This window comes from Lepidochelys kempii, chromosome 15 (assembly GCF_965140285.1).
Source record: "Lepidochelys kempii isolate rLepKem1 chromosome 15, rLepKem1.hap1, whole genome shotgun sequence".
NCBI lineage: Eukaryota > Metazoa > Chordata > Testudines > Cheloniidae > Lepidochelys > Lepidochelys kempii.
Window position 1 is genome coordinate 20633486 of NC_136394.1, and position 12924 is coordinate 20646409.

Genomic DNA, 12924 nt, shown 5'->3' on the forward strand with positions numbered 1-12924 from the left:
TGTTCTGCAGTGGCACATCTGTATTGGTACAGCTGCACCGCTGCAGTGCTGTGCCTATAGACATGGCCTTAGTTTCTGCATTTTTAAATGTGGACTTTTAACTGTGTCAACCTGAGGCTCTTTAAAAGCTAGGTGACTGTGTCATATGAGTTAAGCCTAGTGAAAAGGAGTTACAATTTCCAGGCTGAACAAATGATCTGACTCTGATAGCTACGTTTTGTGAGATTTTCCAGACCTCTGATATAAGGCCAGCTGATACCCAAAAGAAAATGAGGACACACTTATTTTGTTACACAGAAAACAAGAAATAGTATTGGAAATTCAGGAACTGCAGCTGTAATGAGATCTATTGTATCCGTTAAAGCAGTATCTTAAATGTGAGGTTATTTCAAACTAGAAAAGTTTTCTGATCCCATTATGTTAGCTAGCTTGGAGAATTGCTGGCTACCTTTATTATTTATTCTCTGCTAGCTAATTGAGGGATAAATGATTGGGATTTAACAGCTTTTCAGCACAACATGTATTATTTATTATTTTTATTACCATAGCACCTAGGAGCCCTAGTCATGGACTTGATCCAGCATTTGCAAAGTGCAATACAGAGAAACTAAATTACCCCCCCGCCCCCAAATCAGTTTAGTTTTAACATCATTTGTAAAATCCTCACTTGCTGTTAGAGGCAAATGGGCTTTCTATTTCTCAGAAGACTAGCTTAAGGGGAACAGAATTGGAAAAGAGAGGCAATATGTTTGGGACACTTTCCAAAAATGAGTGACTGTTTGCGTAGAAGCACACCTTACAATATTGCAGTCCAGTGTTTGGAAATCTGAATCATACATGCGATGAAAATGTTAGGTAATGCAGGTAGCTAATGTTGTTTTTATAGAAGGAGTTCTGAGAATAAAAGCTTTGGCTCGACTCTGTAAAGACCCATTTGTTTGCTAGAAGCCACCCTAGATTGTTGGTTCAAATGCTAGCAGGTGGGCAAGTATCAGTGAGAAGGGGTGAGTTGAAGCTTGCAAGCTAGAAGTTGATTTATTTCCAGGATATTGCTGAAGGTGCCAGGACTGGACTAAAAAGACACCCCAGGCAAGTCTATATGGTACTGTAGGAGTCCAGGCTACTGACAAGGTGGCACTGAGACCATGTTCAGCGGACATAGGATCCAACAGCTTCTGAGTAGAAAGTCTGAACTGGGATCTATAATAAGACTTTTCTGTGCTTGAGTGGGTAAAGAGGGTACCTCTCGATGAATGGTAAATGAGTTAGTTCGTGAGTGTACCTGTAATAAAGTAAGTGTTTGATTGTTACTCAAATCTGGAATGGAGATGTGGTGACTGAGTTTTCCTGCAGTGGCCTAGGAAAAGACCCAACATTTTCATCAACGAGCCTCCCACCCTTGGGGTCAGTGTCTTTGCCATAAGGGGGAAGAATGAGGGGTGACATGATATAAAATTTCCAAGTATGAAGGTGGTGGTGGCAGCAGGTACCTAAGCCCGGAGCGTAGCAAACCTGAGGTCATGAGTCATGACACATGTATTATGTGCATATTGCGCACAGATTAATTGGGATATAGTGTAAATATCATTTTGCTAATATTAATCTTATTCCCCATGTATAACTGAATAATTTAAATATTATTGGCTCTTCACTTTGGGAAGATTAAATTAAGACAGGCAGAATATATGTATATGTTGTTTTGTTACGACTGATAACTGCAGCTGTTCATGGCGTCAAGTGTGTTGCTTACATATCGCAATGATGGGGACTGTATTGTGGTGCAGAGAGAATCAGCCTGTGTGCATGCAGGGGCAATACTCTGTTTCATGCAATGATGCAGAGGTCATTTGGATTTTTGCTAACATTTTTGCCTCATTAAGATAACCAGTCAGCTGTGACACGACTACTTTGTGAGGAAAAAGACAATGTTCAAGGTACATTTCCTATTCTTATATGTCGGATGGTTTTATAAAAGGCTGCTCAGTCATCCAGAACGTTGCCACTTCAATCCTCCACTGGGCTCCTAGATCATTTTATTTTGTTTTGCATATGTAGGACCAAACCCCCAGATTGTTATTCAATCCTTGCTCTGGCAGACTCTCCCTGGTTTCCATAGGAGTTTTCCAGAGTGAAGAACTGGAATTTGGCCCCTAGTTTGCAATAGCATCCTCACTGGCCATTTAGTGACGTGCCATACTGGAGTTGGCCAGTCTAGAGATGCGATGATCAAGTGGGGCTACCTCACTGGCCTGAATATCTGTGACTGCATCAGAGAACCTCAAAATATGAAGCATTTCCTGCGATGCCAGCTGCTTGAATGCAAATTATTTTCCAGTGACCTAGCAGAGTGCAATAATAGGGGAATGACATGCACATGCATGTGGTGGGAAGCAGCACGAGGACATGATAAGAAGTAACTCATCCGTCTCCAATGGGCTTTCAAGCCCCAATTCCATAATTACATTTTCCAACTGTATGTGAATGGATTGGCATAGGGTAGCTGCTGAGCTGAAAAATTATCATCCAATTAAATTCAAGATCACTTGAGGAAAGTCTAGAAGTCTCCTAGCAAGTCCATGTTTAGGACCAGTGCCATGAGTGACACGCAGAATGTAATGCTAGCAGATGGTACTTGTCTCTTGCAGAAGTCCCCCAGCAAGAGTCTTCCTAAACAGACAACATACAACCAACGTCACTAGTGACTTTGGTGCATTTAGCTGAGTCAGTGGAACAGATGGTGGCACAGCTGTTCAAGCAGTTTCAAGTGAGAGCTGGACACCCGGTGGAGATGAATGTGGGACAGTCCTCAAGTGGTAGTTAATTCTGTAATTCCGACATGTGTAGAGTGCTTTCCTACTACATGTGCATATGTCTACATAGAGATTAACGCTGTTGTTTTCAGGCAAAGGATAAGTAGGCTTCCAAAGTTTTGGTGCTTGGATTCTGAAACTGATAGTAACACTATAACTTGTATTTCATTTTAATTGTTCTCTTAATAAGTGATTGAATCCTTAATACTGCTGCTTTAGGATTCAATTAAGTACCTAAATAGAGCCTTGAGAAAAAGAATAAGAGTTAAACTGTAATGGAAATATTTGATCAGATATAGAGGTGTTTCACATCTTATTTAAATTTGGTTTTGTTTGTTGTAAATTTTATGAGTTTTGTAAGTGTTATGTAGATTTAGTTGAATATGCAGTGCTTTAAATTCTTACAGGAATTACATCATCTGAAATACAGTGGTGACTGAGGCATAAAAACCTCCTCTTAATTAAATGGGAAAAACCATCTCCCTTCCTCCTTTGCATTTGTCTGTTAAGCAACAAATCTTGATAATTTAATTTCTTTCTATGTGACTACAGTAAATATAAAAAGCTTTTAAGAAGCAGCAGTCTATCTTGTTTTGCTTTAAAGATCATCAAATTTAAAAAGTAATTTAATACATATAGTAGCTGGACTTGATATGCCATTTTCAGTTGTTCTCACTGTGTTATGGATAGCCATGACGTATACAATGCAGGACAGGGAGCCAGTTCCTATTTTTGTTGTTGTTAAAGCTGATCTGAGGAGACGAAAAATGCTGCACATAGTCTGTTGAGAGAGAAGTCTGAAAAGCCCAGTTCTGAAGAGCTCTTTACCTAGGGTGTGCAAAGATTTTGGTGTGAAATCTCCATAAAAATCAAGATCTGGGTGTTGAGGCAAAAGAACATTTCTAAATTCATTCTCTTCTTGATCCGACCCGTAAAAAAAAACCAGTTTGATTTTTAAAGTTATCAACTTTGCTTTTGAAAACAGATGCTCTCTCTTTTATCACTATATCTTCTCCAACTACCTTAAGCTGTGATCACAACAGATCTCACAAGATGAGAGTGGAGTCCGATAAATGCTTGGTTGGTGCTTCGGTGGAAGACCTTTGAGGAAATATCAAGGCGCTACAAGAAGAGGTGTTGGTGTCACTCTTTTCTTTTGGGGCTATATTGATGTATGTGTCCCAGCTAGGTGTGCAGGGGACAGTGTGCTGCTTGAGGCTTTTTTTGGGGAAGAGGTCCATGTCCTTGTCAAGTTCCTGACCACTTGATCATGAAAGACACCTGTGGCCCTTTTTGTGAGGGGGATAAAAATTGCAGTTTTCTCTATTGTTTTTAGCCTATGTATATTTTTCATAGCATTTCAGCTGAAAACAGAATTCTTTATTGTGTTCTAACCTATTATAATGTCCTGCTCATATTTTGCAGCTTGCAAGGAGGAAAGAGGATGTCCTCTTCTGTCTTGTCTCCCCAAACTCTTTATTGTTAACATTAACAGTAGAATCTGCACAGTTTATTAGGTGAGTGCTTGCCACCAACTTAAATCTTCATTGAGGGCTTCAGCATTTGTTGAGGGCTCCTGGAACTGGGTTCTCCTGAGATGTTCATATTCAGGTCCAGATACATTTAAAGGGTTCAGTCTTGCAAAGCACTGAGCACTCTGACTTCAATCCTGCCATGCACATCATCATATAATTAATATATGTGAATACTTGGTTCCACTGAAATCCATCCCTTGTGCTTTAAAACTTTCCTGGGTTGGGGCCAGAGAGCTCAGCATCTTGCAAAATCAAATCCAGAGGCACTACTAGAAAGGGGTTAAAACAAAAACTACCAACCTGTCTGTAATGTTTCTGCTTCATGTACCTTTTTGGTTCATTGCAAGTGTTTTATGAAGAGTATATTTAAGGTGGAGTTAATTTCTCTGAGTTTGGTAATGGATTGATCTTCTTGTCTATGTCCTTCCATGCTTCTGATCCTAAAATCTATTAAATGGACCCCAAAGAGCCCTATTGCCATCATGTCTGTTAGGGATAAAGAATACCTCTGTTTAAATACTGAGGATGCTTGCTGCCTGTTGAACAAGCCATCATCTCTAATTACAAGTTTTGATTAGAAGGGGCAGATGTTTCGAGTGTTCAGGATACAATTGGATTACCCATGTTTATTGAATTTCATTCTTAGAGTAATGTATATTCTGGGGGGAAAAATGCCCACAATGATGCTGGTGTCATTTCCAGTTAGGTGCAGAATGCCATTATGTACAAGGCAACTAATGGACATCCTTAAGAACAGACTTACAGGAGACCATAATTGAGGCCTTAATGATCACAAGGACAATACTAACCATGTTAACTATGTCATTTGAACTCCTAAAGGGAAGGGCCAGAAAGCCATTGGCAGGAGAACCGATTATATCTGCTGATTTCAGCTAGTAAAAGCTGTATACTTGCTTAAAAGGGTAATTTATCATAGGATCACTGACTCACAAGGTAGCATCTGTCATTTTCTACCACATAAGCTCAGTATTAAATCATCATCACTTAGATTTTGCTTTTTCATAACCAACAACATTTTCTCACTCTTGCAGCAGGAGTCCTGAAGAGATGCCTAATATTAAAAATAAAATGCTAATGGCTGAGGAATTTGAATATAATCACTTATTAATACAACTGTCTAACAGAGACTGATGAAAGTCTGAAAATTAAGGTCCAAAAAATCTTCTTTGTAATTAAAGGATTTAATGAACCTGTACATCTTAAGAATAATTTATACAAGAGGAAGAAGTGCCAAAAAAATTCTATAGGAGAGTGGAAAGTTGCCCCCCACTTTTTTTTTTAAGCTACATTGTGGATGGAGTAAGTTGCATGCCAAGATTTTCATGAAAGAATGTCTAACATTTTTCTCCGAAGTCCATATTTAGGAACTTATATATGTGACCCAACACTCCCAAAGTGCTGAGCATCCAGAAGGTCCCATTCGTGCCAGTGTATGTCTACTAAAGTTTAACACGAGGCTAGTGTGTAAAATCTAGTTTAGACAGAACTCAAACCTTTGTACTTATGCTGCAGCTTAGAATTAAGTGCAACTAGAAACAGACATCTGTGTCCCGTCTACAGTAGAATTTGATTTTGTGTGTGTTAATACAAGTTAAAAACATGATTATAATGTCACGGGTAGATATGGGACTTAAGAACACAAGAGCCATTGATTTTGAAAGGGGAACTGTGCTCTTAAGTCCCTTAGAATCTTTCTAAAATCATACCAATACCCTCACTGAGAGTTGCTGGGTGCCTATGAAAATCAGGCCACTCACTTAGGCTTCTAAATATGGATTTAAGAGCCTAAATTTGAGCCCATGAGTTTAGAAGAACCATATCCTGAATCAGATCAGCTAAATACTTCGGTAATACAAAAATAACATTTCTGCCACAACAGGATCTCATAAAGCAACGACTGAATCAGGAATCATTAGAAATGTTGCTTTCCCCCTCCTCCTCCTTTTCAGAATCTGAGCATATAGTGCCATATAAAGAAAAAGGTTCCCTTTGTCCTTGAAATGCGATTATATTTGCTAATATACTTTTGTCTGCATACTCTTACTTTTCTTCTGACCTCCAAGCAAGCAGACTGTTGTAAGCCCTCCAGAAAAATAAGGGTGTTGAATAAAATTGCATTTACTTTGTGCAATCTCTCTCCATATTTATGGTGTTCCTCAGCCGTACATTCTCACATATGTTCCAATTATACAAAAAATTGCTTAAAGGAGTTTATATATTTTTTAAAAGGGCAGATGAAACATCACATACAATATTATCAGAAGCTACCACCATCCCCTCAGAAAAGAATAAAAAAATCTCTATTAAAATTGCCATAATGTTCCTGGGAAAAGGTTCATGCTGATAGTGCATTCACCTGTATTAACTACCAATCTTTGGCTATTCTGAGGTGAATGTCTGTCTCTTCCTTGTTTTCACGAATAACTCTCTGAAAGGTTTTGGTTTTGTCCTGAAGTAGAATAGGGGGGAAAATTTAGAATCTTGAAAATTTTCATGGGATGGGAAAACCTTTTCCTGCCCCGCTATATTAGTTATGTCTCATGTGTGTGCTATTTTAAAACATACAGTTTTTACTCCATGGTACATTGTTTGCTTTAAGTACAACTGGTATGGCTAGCAGCTTTATCATATCAGTGCAAATCTCTTCAGGGCTTATGCCACAGTAATAATTTATTTTTACATCTTCAAAACCCCACAAAGTTTTCAGACCAAAAATGCCTTATATTTTTTTATTTGGCGAAGTTTTTTCTGATCAGTTCAGCTCCCAAGGGCTATTGATCCCATGCTAGGATAATATGTTAGACCCCATATATGCATAAAAAAGGTATGTCTGGACCATATCTCAGAGAAGACCCATATGAAACTGTTATGAAAAAGTGTACTATTGCCTTAGGTATGTGGCTGGTTGAGCGGATTGGGCAAATTGCTTCACCTCTATTTTCCCTCCTAGCCTTTGTCTTTTCTACTTAGATTGAAAGCTCTCTTGAGCAGGGACTGCCTTTTACATTTGTACAGCACTTGGCACAATGGGGCCCTGATTTCAGTGGTGACCTCTTGGTACCCCTGGAATACAAATAATGACAGGTAGGAGTTGGGAAAGGTCCTAGGCAGAAGCTCTACTGTGAGGACGTGGGGAGGGGAGAGAGAGAGACTGTAGCTTTAAGCATATTACATTTTCTTCTATGAGAATAAAATTCCTTGTTCAGTGTTAGAAGAAAATGATTTCCTGTGATTCTTTACTGTTTGTTACCTAGTTATCCGTCATCTGTCCTGTTTTCTTTACTGAAACGGTCAGCGGTCAACAATGCAGACTCCTCCCTTCCATTCCAAATGCCAAGGGCAGGGAAGCTATATTTTTAGGAATGCAGTCATGGTTTAAAAAAAAGGCATCCAGATAGATAACATTGGCCATATTGGCAGGTAGGAAGGCATGGAAATAAGGTTGCCCACATATATAGTAGTATGATTTTTGTGGTTGAGCAAAGGGCAGATAGAAAAGATGATATAAGAATTTGATTCCACCAGGGCAGTGTTCAGTCAATTGAGAGTGAACGACGAAACAAAAGACAGAGGACAGCACCACCTAGTGTTTCTGGAAAAGTCTAAATAAATGTGCATTTCATGAACTTGTCTAGTACATTTTCCGTCAGTGTGGACGTTTAAATACATTCTTTCTAACATGCTGTTGATCTACCCATAGAAAAACAGTAGGTCAGATCCTCCAATGTGTTGGGCTGCTTTGCATTGCCCCATTGGCAGACAGTGTCTGCATCATTACCTGGTGCAAGGGGGGATGCTCTGCTGGAGTACAGCCAGGGTAGAGGATCCTTTCCAATACCTCTCCCTGCTGCTGGCATATGGGATATTTCATGGCCAAAGTGAATGGGGTCGGAGAGCCCCAATGCTACTCCCCAGTTACCATTTCAACCTCTTAGGGTTGTCCATTGGAACCTGTGTATTCATTACAGCAGTCCTTAGGCTGGTCTGATTTATACTGGGGGATAGGCCCTATAGACTCTTCAGTGCTGAGACAGTACAAAAGTAAGATTTTATGCAATGTTTGCACCACTTTGCGACTCCTCCCCTACACCTCAGCCCAAACTGCACTTTTCAAAGTTTGGCCAGACCCAAGGATCTGGTCCCAAAATCATGCAGTATCCTAGTAGCATAGTTAGGTCCCCCAGCAGACTCATGTAGGCAAATCCTCATGACTGTTACCTTTGTAGCTAGTGATGCTTTATTTTCTTGCCCAGAATGCTTAGGAAAAGGAAGCAGAAAAAAATGAGCTAAAAGCAAAGCTTCAATCTTGTCTTTGAATGTCTTGCTTTACTGTAGATCTGGGTGTGCCGGATGGTGTGTGAAAATAACCCTTTGCATGTAAATGCCAATATATTTAGTGGTGGCTTATTGGGGGTCACATGACTGTCATGGTAGAGTGAGGAATTGGACTCTGTGAGCTCTGACTCACCCCTTCCCTAATTTTCAGCAACATTTGCAGCAGAGACCTGCCATGGGATCTAATGCCTCTGATTAGATCTGAGGGAGTCCAGGAGAGCAGGGGACAGGTGAGAATAGAGTGTAAGGGGCAGGACCAGAGAAGATCAGACTAGGGTGGAGGCCTTTCCTCCCCAGCCACTAACTGGAGCTACACTGTCAGCGCTGCTGGAGGCGAACAAGAGGCCCACTTGCAGCTGGGATATATAGGGAAAGGCAGTGGTTTCACCCCCGCCCTTACCTGACAGTCTGGTAGCAGGACTCTGAGACAAGCTCTCCCTGTTTGCTGGGAAGATTTAAAAAAGAAGTGAACACATGGCCCATCTCCCTCCACAGGACTGCAAGGACTCTCTTCCCCTTTTTCCTCCAGAACTTCTTGATCTTGCAGCCAGCAAGAGCCTGCTTTGTTCTCCTGCCAGAAAGCTGAGGAGTGGAGGGACTGGGAGGTCTACCCTACTTGGAGATTCCAGAGAGCAGCAGCAGCTGTGCCAGAATATATAGAGGGTAGGACTGAGGGGTACAGCAGGTGGCCTCACAGTTAACATCTATCCCAGAAATGTGGGCAATGGCTGGCAACTCTGGAGGAAAAACACAAAGAAGGAGAAAGGAAAGGAAAAGAAAAGAGGATAAATGTGAGCCAACGTGTCGGAGCTAGAAGAAGATGACTCAGCAGCCATGGGGGTTGCTAATAAAATAGTGGCACAGATTACTGCCAGCCTAAGTGTGGTGCTGGAAACACAGTTCAGCAAGTCTGAAGAGAACGTAAAGGACAAACTGCACACAGTGAATAGTCAAACGAGGAGTAGCCTTTGCAGACACGGACATTAGAATCACCGGCATTGACGAGGACAGGCAGAGTCAGGAGGACAGATTTGCTATCAGTCACTGGAAGGTGGTCACTCAGGCCTAGTGGTCAGAGCAGGAGTCAGCAGTCAGGTGCCTGAGCTAAGAGTCAGAAGCCAGAAGTTGGACCCCAGAGTCAGAACTGGGATCAGAGGCCAGATGCCAGAGACAAGGGTCACGGCCCAAAGTCAGAGATCAGAGTCCAGGGTCAGGCAAGACAGGAGCGGGGCGGGAGCCAAGCTGAGAACAAGCAGGCACAGAAGCTTTAGCAGCCATGGACAAATGTTCTGAACAGCTACTGATCATCTGCTACTGCTGGGCTTAAGAGACAGTCTGCAATCAAACCTTCAAACCAATCAGGTGGTATAGCTAATCAGGCAGCCTACTACAGTCCAGCTGTGCTTGTTAGGTTGCCCAGAGCCTGGCTCTCATTCCTGAGACTTGCAGCCCTGGAGTCTCAAGTCAAAACATTGACTGAAAAAGTGGAAGATCTGAAAAATAGGGGCTGTAGAAAAGATATTAGGGTTGCTGGAGGGGGGAAAAGGCAAATATCCCATAGAATACTTTGAAACATGGATCCTGCAAGCTCTGAATCTGTTGGTCAAATCAGATAAAATTAAGATTGAAAGGACACACTGGATTGGGGATCAGTGCACAACAGAAATTTGACTAGCCCAGTTCCTGTCATAGTATGGCTATGTGACTTCAGATTCTTGACACAGCCAGGAAGTTGAACAACTGGAGGGCAAATGAGTCTCCTTCTATCAAGAGTAATCTATAGGTGTACAGAGGAAAAGGCTGATTTATAGAAGTCCATAAATAGCTCCTTAGGGGAAAATCTGTCATTTGCATTTATTTTAAAGCAATCCTGAAACTGTAACAGTGGCTTATTGCACTGATGGCTAGCAGTGCGGCCATAATAGGGTTGTGGAGGAGCAGAGGACTATGAACCTCCTATCCTATGTTCTAATCTTGTTTGTCCTTCTGTATAGCTTTGATCAAAGCAAGGCCTGGTTTTCAGAGTTGTTCAGCACCTGTAACTCAACTGCAATTGGTGGGATTTCAGCACTTCTGAAAATCAGGCTGTTATAGGCCAGCTGAGACATTGTCTCCACTGCTTTGCATCTTATGTAGCCATTTCCACCAGGGGAAGTGGCAAAACTACCATTCTAATCCAGTTACTCGTGCTTGGCCTTTGCTTTGCACAAATGTAAATAATTAGGCAAGACGCAAGGCAAATGAGAGTGGCAGTGTCTGTTTCTTCAGACACAAAATGAGGATAGTGACTGTCACAGAATGGAGATACTTTTTATGAAGATTTTCATCCAAAAATCTCCATTTTTTTCCTCCTGTTGGAAAAACTTCAAAATTTGGATTTTGGATCAACTCTAACACCAACCTCCTGGGAGTGTTTCAAGGCTGAATTAATTCGTATTTGTTCATAAACACTGAAGAGTTTGTGCACAGAGTATTAGTATTAGCTAATAGGCATGTCAGGTTCTTTATTCCAATCCCTGTTCCTTCTCCTATGTTTTTTTTTTTTTCGAACTCATCCATTGGTAATATTCAGTCCTCTTGGATTTTCAAGTACGCATCAAATGCAGAAGAAGCATTAGCTATGTGACTCTACCCACTTAACAGCTCAACCCTGTGTGTCATTCTCCCATCTGTCTGCTGGTAATATGCACATGATAATGAAGCAGCAGTGGAAGAATGCCAACCTTCAGACTTTAAATTTAAAGAAATGAGATGAAATTGAGGTTTCTATTAAAGTGTTACTAACATAGTTCTATCCTGTCAGCAACAGAGAGAGCAGAGTAGCGTATCTCCCAAATTGGCTATTGGACTTCTTTCTCTGTGGTTAAAGACCAGCTGTTACTCTTATATGAGTGTGCCTCATCTACTTAGAGAGGAATGAATCAGAATTAGAATGAATGCACTAAGAAAAATTAGGTCACCTTTAAGTGTTGTGCTTTTTAATGGGTCTGTTTAGAGATGAGCCCCAGTTGAAACCCTGACTCAAAGCACACCTCAGCTTGGAAGTTTGGTGCCAGATCAGATCATTGTGGCTAGTCCCTCATGGGCTGAACCAACCTGTGCAGCCACATACCTTGAAACTCTGGGAAAGAATAAATTTGATGCTGAACTTTTTTCCTTGAGCTTCTCTTTAGTCCTGTAATCCCAGATAAGTACTAGAGACGTTGCTCTTCATTACCGAGCCCCGGAGTAACACAACAGACCACCATGGTGTAGTAATAAGCGATGAGTGAAATTCACCCCTCTGCTGAGGATCAACATTCATGTGCCACTCAAATCCTGATCATGCCAATATTTGAGGGCTTAGGATAGCTGTGCTGACCCCACTACAAAGGCATGAATTTAATCCGTAATCTTCAGTAGACCCGTCTGAATAACAACAACAAAATGACTGGATAATTTTGCAACTAAAAGTGCTGAGTTCAGTTTGCTGTGCTTGATGGAGGACTATTATTTGGGTTTTGTGAGGATTCTCAAGACCCCATTTAATTCAGGAAAATGTTTGTGAATCCCAATATCTTCATAAAAGTTAGCAATGAATGGTTATTCCTACAAAAATTCTTAGCTATTCATTATTCTCCCACTTAAAAAGTTTCAGCCATCCAACCAGAGGGCAAAAACAACATCCATGTGACTTGGGTGATCAACTGCACAACACAATTAATGCATAGCAAACAGCCTAAGTGACCAGTTCACATACAACTCATGGTCTGAAAATTACTCATTCAAAACACTCGGTGGACATATGAGGATAACAAATATATTGGAGGACCAGGGAGGATCAGTGAACAGCTGGCTAACAAAAAAGGCTAAATTAGCACTGCAACATTTCTAATTTCATATTAATGATTACAGATGAAGTCTCCTTTTTCTGTTTGTTTGTAAACTCTATGCTAGCCAGGTATATTGAGGCCTGATTAGAATTTCAATGAATTGATCACTTCAGTTAATTGATTTTAAAAAACAATAACAACAGCAAAAGCCAATGAAACTTGCAAACTAAAAAGAAAGAGAAGAAAATACTGTCTGAAAATTTTTCCTTTTCCTAAACTGTATAATACTGCCTTAACTGTTCGGTCTTGATCTCTAAGCAAGTAGACGCTTTGGTAGACTTTGAGAGATGTTAATTGATTCCCTTTGTTGTTGCTTGATTGTTGAAATTCATTATTTTTAAGTTTTCTGAC

At 40.7% G+C, this 12924-nt stretch overlaps 1 long non-coding RNA gene across 1 annotated transcript in view; it reads left to right on the plus strand.

Annotated features, from left to right (window-relative positions):
- The first annotated feature begins 4258 nt into the window (after positions 1–4258).
- Positions 4259–12924, plus strand: part of LOC140898620 (uncharacterized) — a 193090-nt gene continuing 184424 nt past the window's right edge. Inside the window, exon 1 of the long non-coding RNA XR_012155042.1 lies at positions 4259–4327. This is a non-coding gene — a long non-coding RNA (uncharacterized LOC140898620). The remainder of the gene's footprint in view (positions 4328–12924) is intronic.